We start from the raw sequence: 12,990 nt of genomic DNA, 5'->3' as shown, positions 1-12,990 counted from the left end.
ATGATTTATCATCGTCACAAGACCTCCTGGTAAAGCTACGACCGTCACGGGCACAAGTAAGTTACGATGCTTCACAGTTTCAACGAGGGTTTCGATACCGTAATCTAAACCACGAATTTGTGGGAATCAGATTCTATTATCGAATCTAATTCTGTTTCTTCATTTCTGTTTTTATGAATTGGAGCCCATGTTATTTATGTACGTTTGCGACATATATATAGCCGAAATTTCAGTCGTAACAATAGCTATAGTCAAAATCATGTGAAAATATCTCTGACGCATACAGAGTGACCAAAAAAGTCATAAATTTCATAATTACTTCCATGAAAAGGAAATTGACACTTGAACTTCTGTTTGTGCTTGATTTTACCAAAAAGTTTCGGCAATCTATAGAACGCTTTACACAAAAGTTATATTCTCCTTAGAAGTGCTGAATAAATTTTCTCCACTTTTGTACATTTTATTGAGAAATTTATCACAGAGTCTTGTTATAAAAATTTCATTTCAGTCGTCGCCAATGAGTAACCGCAAAAACCTCACTACAACGAAACGAAACCATATAATATTATACATCACTTGCACACTCCCAATGTGTTAACAGCTATATATATATATATATATATATATTTATATATATATATATATATGTGATTTTCGCCGGAAGTAACATAAAATATGTGCCGATACAATATTAGATTTGTGTTTTCGGTTCGCGAAAATATAAACTACGCCCTAAATGGGGAACAGGCCAAGAGTTCATTTCATCAACACCTTAAGCAAATCGAGATAATTACTCGCAATTATCTTCCTTAAAGAGATGTCATGAAAAGTTTCGCTTTAGCATTTGCGCCGGGATAGCAATTCTTAGGCCAAAATTAGCAGTCATAGCGCATCGCAGTATAAGAGACGTATCGCGATCAAAATTGTTTGTTTCGATTTATATGACTGCATTTCAACGTTTTTGTTGTATTGACGGCGACGCTGAGTTTAATCGTACAAGGCCGGGAAAGGATGTGCAACAGTCTCCACAGAATATACTTTCGGTTATAGCTATATTGTTTGTCAGTTGAAAAACGATGAGATTCTAGCTAATCGGTAATGGCTGAATTGAGAAGTGGTTTGCTTATAATTTACAAAAGACTAATTGAACGATATTTACCAGGACCCGTGCGATTACCGCTGTTTTTTAAAGTGGGAAAAATGGCAGGTAATTTCCAGCAGTCTGTAAAAGGAGATTCGGACATACATTTGTCAAATAATTTTGACAATACTGAAGACAGTTCGGGAGAACATATTCTCCTCTTCGAGGGTTCCGTAACACTAAAAGTTTGGGAATCCCTGGTCTACGCTACGATACCAACCCAAAAATGATGTAAGCACTTAAGGCCCGTATAGATTTTTATCTTGCTCTGCACAGAAAAATGACTACTCATTGGTTCAAACCGTTTTAGTTTAGTGAAATACGTGTCGGTACCTTTATTCATCAATATTCGATATTATGGAAGACTTTACTCTTGTATAATTCCAGTTTATCTGATTTACAAGTATGGCTGTGCTCCACAGATGAAAGTAAAATTGAAACGGTGATACATATAATTCAGGGCTCATTAATGATTTGACATTACTGAATAATTCTGAAGACTTCGTTTTATTCTTATAGATGACATGTTTTGAAATCGAAAGTGTGTCATATTCAGACCCAGTCTTTTTTTCAATGAAGAGTGTGATGAGGATTAAGAAACATGACAAGCTGTTATCGTCATTGTTAATATACTTTTAATCTAACCAAATCTTCTGATTATCTGTACTTGGGTTGGGTGAGCTTTTAAGCCAGCGCCCCTTTTAATTAAATAGAAAAATAAAAGTTGCAAAGAAATTGTCTCGCTATATTAAAAATCTAATTACATTTACGTTTACAATTAATAAATGAAAAATGCATTCATTGCCATCTCATTATTGCGGTTCTATGAGTACCTATAAGAATAAAAAGTATCTAACTACTGGAACGACTGTTTCAAACCTTCATCGTTTATATTCCGAAGAAGATGCAAATTCTGAAAGACGCCTTGTTTGCATTGCAAAGTTTAGGAAAACATTCAAAAGAAAATTATTCGACTTTCCTTCCTAGAGAGGATCTATAATATATAGATTATAGATCCTTCCTAAGATTCTACTGCTTCCAAAATCCTCAATCTCGAAAATCGATTCTTCTCTATAAGTGTACTGTGGTTTTTGCAGTGGACACAAAAACAAAATTCTGTGCAATTCAAGTTGTTTTTGACATACATGCATAAATTATTTTGACACCTATTTTTTTTACACTTGCAGTTTGCCAACTGATTTGGGGGGCTGTAATGAATCCATCAATTCAACCCGCAAAACACCATCATCGAAAACCCATCCATGGCAATAGACGGGGGAATGATTGGCTTTGGTTCTAGGCAACAGTGATGAATTCCTGCCTAGTAATTTGTCCCCAGAACATGCTTCTTTAGTGAATCTTTGTTGGGTGGAAGAGTATAATCCATATCTTTGCCAGAAAAGACGTACCCTGGTATCATTTACAAGTCCGCCAACATCAGTTTGATGGGCAGTTTCAAGTGCAGAAGAATGCCAAAGTATTTCAATATGGATAGCCCATTTAAGCTGTTTGCAACTGTTATGATTCCCATATACCGGTACGCGTTTCTTCGAGATTTCTTAGATCCATTTTATTGTTACAGGTATAGAGTGCTAGCAGCAGCGACGATAGTCTGCGATAGATTGGATTGGTAGAACATTGGCGTTTTCTTTTGTAGTACAGTATCTAAAATGAACAACATGAGTGTTTTCGACAAATAAAAATACTATTAATACTGAATAATACTTCTTATACATAATACATTTTATTCGATGTACTACAGTGTTTGCATACTAGACTATATCTACACCAGGGGTCGGCAACCTTTTGTCCCTCGCGGGCCAAAATAAGGGTTGCAAGTCATTTGCGGGTCGCACATATTTTCAGAAAGTTGAAAACCGAACGAAGGATTTTTTTATAATAAAAATTAAGCAGTGATGCATTGTATCTCAAAAGATTCCATTTGAATATTTTCGGCACCATTGAACCCTTTGCACTTAGCATCAACTTTTCTGCATTTTGTTGCCGTTTGTCTAATTATAAATAAATTATAGGTTAATTAAACGAGTAATTGTGAATTTTATACTTGTTAGATTATAATATAATTTAGTCTACACGCGTCTCAATAAATTGTGTTACGCAAGAATATAATCGTCAAAACAGCTGTTTTGTCGGCCGTAGGTTGCCGATCCCTGATCTAGATAAATCGCAAAGTCTGAAGAGTGAAGTGCCCTGTGTTTTTCAAAGCATCAGCCTACAGTTTGATACATGAATTCTCACCTCTCAATCGCTACATTTCTTTTAACTCCAGCATGACTTATCATTGCTGCCCACGTTCTTGTCGACTTTATAAATTTGGACCAACTGATCAGTAAAATTGGTTATTTTCCCCTCTTCCTCACAAAAGTGTATTACAAAAACGGTAATTATTTTCTGAATCAAATATGCTGTAGCCCAGTGGTTCCCAAACTTTTTGAAAAAAATTGCATGACGGACCCCTTGCAATTTTTTTAATTATTCCCGGCCTTGTACACTAAAACAAAACATTAAAGGATCACAAAAAAAATCAATGCGCCGTATGGTGAAACGAACAAAAGTCTGTTTCGATATTTGGTAAACGTGCAAAAGGACAGCTTCAGCTACAGATTTTCAAATAGTAAACTTGTGGTGGCATGAATTGAACTATCTCTGTGCTATCACAGGCCAAAGCTCTGTGACATAACAATGGGGCAGCGCAATCGAAACAGAAAGTGAAGCATCAGTGTCTCCAGCAGTGATTGCGAAGCAGCAAAAGCCGACAAATGTGTATTTGTATTATCAAGCTATTAGCCATATTACAGATTTGTCTCGCGGACCCACCGAAATTGCTTCACGGACCCCAAGAGGTCCGCGGACCCTAGTTTGGGAACCACTGCTGTAGCCTATATAGTAGTATATATAAGTCTGCTGAATATTCAGGAATCGTCGTTAAATTAATCATAAACGGCGAGTTGGCGCTAGATCAACAGCCAAAAGACAATGATGGACTACGCTGCCGCATCAAGGAGAACCTCAAACGCCCTTGGAGACTTCGCAAGCGACTAAGAGACCACCCTCACTCTACCTGAAGACGAACCGAGACATGAACTTTGGCGGACTAATAGATGTATTAAGTGTTAAGATCATTGACAAAAAGTATGAACATTACTGGGCCGATTATTGAGCCCTGCAAAATTCCACACTGTACTGTTCCAATATAGTAAGTCCAAGTACCTAGGTATATAGCCTATATTGACAATGAGTTTAAATGGGCATTACATATTAACTACATAGCCAGCAAGCTAGCTAGAACAGCAGGAATTTCATTTAAATTGGAAAAACGTCTCACCACATCAGCTATGCGATTAGTTTATTTCTCTCTCTTCCAATCATTTCTCCACTATGGCATTGTAACATGGGGAAGTACATCATCCACCCTGATTCGCAGACTTGAGGTGCTGCAAAATAAATCAATCCGAGCAATTGGTAACGCACCTCTACACACCAGACTTGATCCTTTGTATCATAGATTTAACATTACCATGTCCGTGAATTTGAGATACTGAAACCCATGCAACAACGACAAACTTCCAAAGACATTTGTAGGGTATTTCACTAAGCAGACTGCAGTCCATTCATATCGCACTAGGTCTGCCTCACATGCCTACAAGATTATGCACAACGCAAAAACCTATGAAGTATATGGGTGTAAAGTTGTGGAATGATTTACCATGTACCATAAAATCACTGTCATATCATGGTTTTAAGAGAGACTTGAAAATGAAATATATTGGTAATTACTGTTCTTCAAGTTGATCATCGGAAAATTAACTGACTGATTCCAATCCACTGCTGTTTCTCTACATCTGACTCATGGCAGCATGGGCCTTGGCTTGTTATTCTTGACAACGCTGATCCAAGCTCGAGCGATTCAGAGGTGCACAGAGTCCGTATTTTTCAAAATTGCTGCTTGGTTGGCAATGGTTATCCTAGCTCGAGCGATTCAGAGGTGCAAGGAGTCCGTATTTTTTTTTTTAAATTGCTGCTTGGTTGGCAATGGTTATGACGTTATGTACACGGTTTAAAAACATAATGCGAAAATTGTATGTTCATTGGATTTTTATCTATTTTTTTGTCAGGTTTTTTTTTCAATTTGGACTTTTCTTTATATATATATATACGAGTATATATTATATATACGTTTTCTTTCAAAAAATTTTGTAATAGCAATTTGGTGGTTTTCTTCTTTTGATGTTTCTCAAATTTGTTATATACACATATTATTCAATTGTTTTGGTGTCTCGTTTTTTATGTTTTATAAATATTAATAACTAGAAGCATAGGCATTAACTAAATTTATTCATTAAGCTGAATCAGCATCGTAGGTGTCGCTGCTCAAAGACCTTTCGAGGTCCCTCGCGACTCCTGTCACACATATAATATTCGTCTTTTTTTATTTACTTTATATCTTACTTAGCGTATTTCCGTGATATATTTATATTGATTGTGTTGACGAAAAAATGATGATTGATTGATTGATTAACATCGCAACACGAGGTTTCTGCGACTAGACAAGGGAGTTGTATGAGAGCGGGAGGAGCAACTGGATACTTTACTTTGCCGCGTACAGCAATGGAAAAAGCTGCAGAGAAGAGTTTCTTGAGAGTACTGGAGGAGAGATCAAAGCAGGAGACGTCATAATAGAGGACTCGCGTCTCAATTCGAGGAATCCCGTACGAGACATCTTTTTCAAAAGCTGCCGCTGAGATCAACGGCATAGCGTGCGGAAAAACCAAAAACGCATTCAGGAACTACTATAGAGGTACCTAAATCTACAATGGGTACACTGAATTTATGATGGACGACTCCAGAAAAGAACATCTGCCAGATTCCATTACCATCGACGACAAAGGATGAAAGACGTACTTGCCAAAGCTGGAAGCTTTGCTGTATTAGTCCGACAGAATCGTGGCCGAAGCTCGTTTTCAGACATTTTTTTATTGTCTAGATATAATGTCAGTGACATAAATATTGATATCCTGGTGGGTGTGGAGTATATAATGTTGAGCAATTTTTTCTAAGTGGATTTTGAAAGGGTCCGGAAGTATTCGTACCATGATGACGCCTAACCTGGTACGCATACAATGTTCAGGTTGTGCGCCATCTTGGTACAAATACTTCGGGAGCACCTTTTTGTTAAAAACAATTATTTCATAATTACATGGGTTAGTTTTGAATACATAACATTGAATGTCCCTACCATGTCAGAAATTCAATTTTAGTACAATAAATGGTAGTTTATTTCACTAATATCACTAGATCCTTCGACAGCATCTAAAATTTTTAATCCTGAGCACCAGTTTCCAACCCAAAGTCTTAAACGTTTAAGTGCGAACAAGCAATCAACCGCGCGGTCCTCAAATTATTATTATTGAACCAAGACATTGCCCCGATTCCTTTTTATCGGGCCCGCATTCCGGGGTGAAGGGAGGCGCGGAAAACCAATGCATCATAATAGTTAACGTTAAACGAGCAATCCAAACACCGAAATAGGTGTGTTAACTTGTGATAATTTTTCACTTTCACTTTCTAGATTGACAGTTTATCATTTCTAGTTGCAATAAAAAAATTTAAGTTAATAATATCTTTTTTATCATATATACAAATCGAGACCTCTCATTACCTAGTTTACATTTGTACGTGTATGGAATATAGAATAGGGTTGGCATACGTCAGGTTTTTTCCGGACATGTCCGGGTTTTAGTGGACAAATTTGCGTCAGGGAGGAATGTTAAAAGTGCTTAAATGTCAGGGATTTTTGAATACAGTTACAGAATACTGTTACAAATCCTCGAGTTTTCAGATATTACGCATCCACAAAATCGATTTTATTAGAGATTTGTCACATAGGGTGACCACACGTTCTCCTTTTGGAGGATTTGTCCTCTATTTTCGTTAAAAATTTCATGTCCTCCGAGGACGCTGTTATAGGGCAACAAAGAATCGACCCTATTTGCGTGTCCACACTCCCGTGTTATTGAACACACGTTAACAGAGTGTAACTCCGATCTTGACTCCTTCAGAGGTCAAAAAGCACACAATGTATTGAATGCCAATTGTTATATTGTAAAGTTGCACAATCGAATTGATCCAAATAACGAATTACACTTGAAACCTTAAAGCAAGTATATGTGATGAAACCAAATTTCTAACTAACAAAGAACGGCAAAGACAAGCTACACTGAGCGCGAAAAATATATCATAAAGGAAATGAATTGGGACAACGACCTTGTTTCAGGCAAATAACATGCACTACTAACAATAAGTGGTGGAAATATTAAAATACACAGTAACTATCCTTATGTACTTGCTACACTGTAAAGCAGGGGTCACCAAACTACGCCCGCGGGCCGGATCAATTTAGATTTTAAAAAAAAGATGGAACTGATAGCAAATCAAGTACATTACTTGCAGTTGCTCGTTGACAAGACGAGAATGCATTATCGTCACTTTGTCTATTGCCATTTCTATTTTTAATCCTAGAGAATTTAGTAGATATATATATATTGTATATATCTCAGACACAGGTGGAATATGGTTCTACCAAACGATGTGTCCTGCTTTTAGGGTTCGGAAATATGATCACCCTAATGCAGGGGTCTCCAACTCAAAACATGTCGCGGGCCACTTTTCGAAAATTATTGACCACGCGGGCCGCAAACCAAGAAATTAGGTACAGAAATGGGTATCTGAATGTATTGTGTTGAAAGAAAACTTGAATCTTACAGCAAACGAGACATGAAACATTCACTTGTGCTGGTTATTTGAACTCGATGTTTGGCCTTATTTTGCGTTGGTTTGCTAGTCTTAGGAAAACATGCAAATGCTCGTCCGTTAGTCGTGTGCGGAGGGCTGACTTGCTTTCATAGTCTAAAAAAACTGCTCGCAAATATAAAAACTGCCAAAAATCGCAGGTATGCAAAGTGAATGTGCAATTAGCTTTCCAAACCTTTCTTCGGGCACAATGGACTGGCCGAAACTCTTTTATTTTGTCACAATGAACATGCGAAATGAAATTATCGCATTTATAATTGCAATATAACAATATAATAAAACATGAAGATGGACAACGGGGGAATTTTGCTTCACTTTTTATAGTTTGTCGGACCGGACTCTTGATGATAAATGACACGATAAAACCCGCAAAAAATTGGCTGGCGGGCCGCGTGTTGGAGACCCCTGCCCTAATGTCACATGAAGGTTTTGTTGTTCAACACGGATCGAGTCCCATTCAGATAATTTTGACGTCACATATGATCTAAATTGTCAGCATTTTGTAATCGGTATTTTGTTTGCGCCGACTACAGGCAGTAGGCACCTGTTCTCTGCGCTATTTTTGGTTTTCATAAATGGTATTGTTCACATAAACGACATGCATTTGATTTCGTAAATTGCAACAATTTTGCTCCTCTTGTTTTGCTCTGTATTTATTTTATTCTCACGAGAAAGCGACCGCAGCTTGTGCCTTTTGATACATTGCGAATTTATACCATAAGTGTTTTGTTTGCAAAATTGGTCAACGCGGCTCACTAAAATTTCGTCAGGGATTTTATTTCAGATATGGTAACCCTAATATAAAATATCTAGCACATAATAAAACGCAGTTTATACCTTTTTTGGCCTATCTCTAATAAAATTACTCTATGTGTCAAATTAAGGTTTAAGCCATACAACTATTTCCCAAAATTGCTGCACAAATTCGCAGAAATAGAATAAATGTAACACAGTTATGACATGCATGTTACATAAAGTACAATTTGTAATTGGTTTAGAACAATATGTATGTAATAGAAGAAGTCGTTGATGGGTACTGCACGCAAAGCAAATTTCACATGGAAGGAGCAAAGTCTAGATTCAATAGAGTAATAAAAACTTTTGTGCATCATTGCTTTTAATATCTTTGATCAGACTAAGATGAGGATTGGCTTGAGAGGTTTCTGATAAATTTGAAGTTTCTTCAGAAAATTACCGTATGCGTTTAACCATGAATGAATACTAATACTGAATAATAGGTTTAACTTGGGGCAACGACTTAGGGTTACCATATCTGAAAAAAACAAAATCCCTGACAAAATTTTAATATGACACGTTGACCAATTTTCAATCAATCAATCAATCATTTTATTTCGGCTCTCTGACTATAACGGAACAATACAAAAAAGTAAACAGACAACAAATACAGAACAATACAAAAAGTAAACAGACAACAAATACAGAGATACCTGGAAGGCGAGCATAACTTAAAATAAAGTTAAAAAACGTACAAGTACGTGCCCACCCACCAAAAAATAAAATAGAAATAACACGATTATACAAAAAATATGGACACGATTCAAAATCGGGCAGTGCTTATAACTCAATTTAAAATGATAAAAGCCAAATAATTGCTTGAATCAGTGGATAATTTACATGGAGTAAAATAAGTGTTGCGCTTGAAATAAGACAGCAAAATTCAGGTAGATAAAATTAAATGTAATAGAATCACAACGACCTCCTCCGTCTCTGATAGATGTTTCAAATGTTCGTATACGATTATGGTAGCTGAGAAATCGCCAGGATTAGCCTTGCAGTAAATATATATAAATAAAGCTGATCTTGAATTCTGTAAATTTTGGGTCTGAGATTCCTATATAGCATAGAAATATACAAGTCAAAATCTATGGAAGACATCGCTGTCAGAAATGCAAAAAATCACCAAAAACCTATCAAATGTGCAAGACAGATAAATAAATACATGGTTGAAAAGCAGCATGAAGTTTTGAATAGTGGGAATAAAAATAGAGTGACAATAGCTGTGAATACAAATACCTAACAATACGTGCCAGTGTTAGAAGAAATTAGTGACTAGTAACACAGGAAAAAACACAAAAAAGCTATATACATTGGAACTATTTACCAAAACAATATCCAAACACTGTCAATATTGGCAGGCAACATGGAGGTGTAAAATCATTTATTAAAACAGTAAAAGCAATCTCAATTACACACTCACACAAAGAAATACCATGAGCAAAAGTGAAACATTGATGTTACAGTAGAAAATTCAAATTCTGCTGGTGTTCTAGAAGGTACATAACCACTTATTGGCAGCAGAAGAGGAAAAAATAGATATTGCCAAAATAATATCCACAGAGTAAGGTTGCAGACCAAAACACCAGTGGCGGCGCGTGGTCATTTTGACAACCGGGGCAAGCTACTGCGGGACCAAGTCACCCCCCATCTACGGGGACAGGATGAGCGCTGTAAGTTCTCCCATCATTTTATGAGTATAAAAATCATTCCATCGGTAACAACCAATTGGCAAAAGCGACAATTTTTAACAATAAGAAAGTGTCTTTAAAACCGGTCCAAGTCAAGGGATTAATAAATATAGACATAGTTTATTATGAAACCTCTTTCAAAAGGAAAGGCAATATTTACCCAGATAAATACAATGACATATTAACAGAAACTTCGGGAAAGCAGACAAAACCTAAAATAAGGTTTAAAACGTTACTATGAAGAAAGGAAAGCTAATGCAAAGATAAGGACATGCGTCGCTCACTCATAGATATATATGCTGCTAGACTTCTACTGCTTGAACATATATGCAACACGCCGCGGTTTCTTGGAAGCAAAATGCTCAATAACGCGCTGATTAAAGTCATGCATCCCAGAAATACCGTCTCTGTGAATGAATAAAACAGCCAAGGAATTTATTCTATCTTGCTTCATTGTGTTTCTGAGATACGTTTTAATACGCTTCAGCGTGCTGAATGTTCGCTCTGCGTCGGCGGAAGAAATAGGCGTCGTCAAAATGATGTCCAGAAATTTTGCAGACGCCGCAAAGGTAGTTACTAGAGTGTTATCTATGAGGAACCCATAGAGCGCGCAAGTTGATGTGATGTTCAAAAAAGTTTGATTGGTGTATATACATCGCAATTCATTTTCCAATTTACCCACGTTTATCATGGGGTAAAATTTGGAGACAGTAGCCAACAAATGGATGGGAAATTGACGTGCAAATTTTGAAAAATTTTTGGGGTTCATCAAAGAGAACGCGGCAAGGTGTTCAGTGCGCAGACGATCGCCTATTTGATTCACCAGAATGTCACAGCATTCCTTTGCAGACAAAATCAAACGCTGCGTTGTTTGCCCGCGGCGTAAAGAAGCACTCCATGTGTCGTCGTATTTTATTGTTTCCCGGATACGAGATACAGCATCGCAGAAGTCTGAAATACACGACTGCACAGACGCTCCATCCATTAGCCTTGACTGCAATGCGCCGTATAATACATCCACGTGATAGAATATTGTGGAGAAAAAAGCGAGAAAAAATGAAATCTACCATCTTCTAGCAGACGCTTTAGACCTGCCGCCTCCCTCACAGAGCGTTCGTCCCAAACCGGAGAGCTCTGAATGCCATTGAAACACTCAATAAGCTCAGACCTAATTTCGGACACGCCCTGCACCACGCGTGATTGGAAGTTCCAACGTGTTGGTGCACAAGCTGGGAGACGGCGGCTACATATCTGGCGAAGGAGGTCAGAGCGCTTCGGCGAAACGGAAAAAATGAATAAAAACCCCGAAACATTTGCAAAAAAATATACGGACGAGAGGGGTATCAAGACACATATTTTTAATAACGAGGTTAAATTGGTGTGCATAACAATGTAAAAAATGCGCATGAGGAAATCTTCTTTTATATAAACTTGAACACCATGTTTCGACCCACTCATGACTGCAGCGCCGTCATAAGTTTGAGCTGTCAATTTTGACTTCGCGTTGTAAGGCTGTAACACTTCTTTCAGTACAGCCGATATCCCGCAAGCCGTGCGATCAACGATTGGTTCAAAGCTGTGGAATCTCTCGGTAGGTTTACCATCTTTCACAAATCGAAAAATCACAGCCAGTTGGGAAACGCACGTGATGTCAGTTGTCTCGTCATACTGAATCGAAAGGAACTGGCAATTCTCAATTTCCAGAGCCAAATGTTGTAAATAAATTTTATACATTGAGTCGAGCAAATCATTTTGGATATAGGATAGGATAGGATTTACATATTTATCCCGGGGAAGAGGAAAGCCGATAAGACGGCTTATCCATATGGCGAACCACGGCCTCTCGTCCGGTTACCATTCCAAGTCGGGTATGGGATTAGTTATATTGTTTGTTTTCGGAAGCATGGACTTGGTGGTGGAGGAAACCGTAACCGACCAGCGGTTACGTGAACCACCCAACGACGGCGAGGAGTCCAGCAATGGAACCTTCCTTAGATGTCCCTTTCGAAACAGTTGCGGCATCAAGATGATCTCTCAATACTGTATCTAGGGATGCGGTGTATTCCACCATATCCAAAAATACCCCTCTATTAGAAGAGCCAGCCCGTTCATCGTGCCCACGGAGGGACAGCTCGTGACAACCAATGAACTTCAAAACATCTATCAATTGACCGAGAACATGGCGGTTTTTCTCGACGTTTTGGTTGTGCCGACGAATAGAAACCGCGCGTCCTTCATCCAACTGTGCTGCAATATTAACATTTCCGAATGTTCGGTATTTTACTGCATTGTCCAGTTGCTCCATAGAAGATTGATGATCCCTGGCACGCTCGGAAAGATGTTTAAGATCTCTAAAACCAAATTTACACCATTAACGTGAGTCACGGGCGGTAGCAAAAGGTAGGCAATAAAAACAAAAAAGTGCATTTTTGTCCTCGCTGTAACACAACCATTCGTGTTTTTTATACCAAGTTTCTGCGCAGAATGTACGCCGACGCTTTCCTCCGTCATGGGATTATTCCAGTGAACAAT

The sequence above is a fragment of the Styela clava genome, chromosome 2 (genome assembly GCF_964204865.1).
Source record: "Styela clava chromosome 2, kaStyClav1.hap1.2, whole genome shotgun sequence".
NCBI classification, from domain to species: Eukaryota; Metazoa; Chordata; class Ascidiacea; order Stolidobranchia; family Styelidae; genus Styela; species Styela clava.
Note: the sequence above shows the minus strand (reverse complement) of the source record.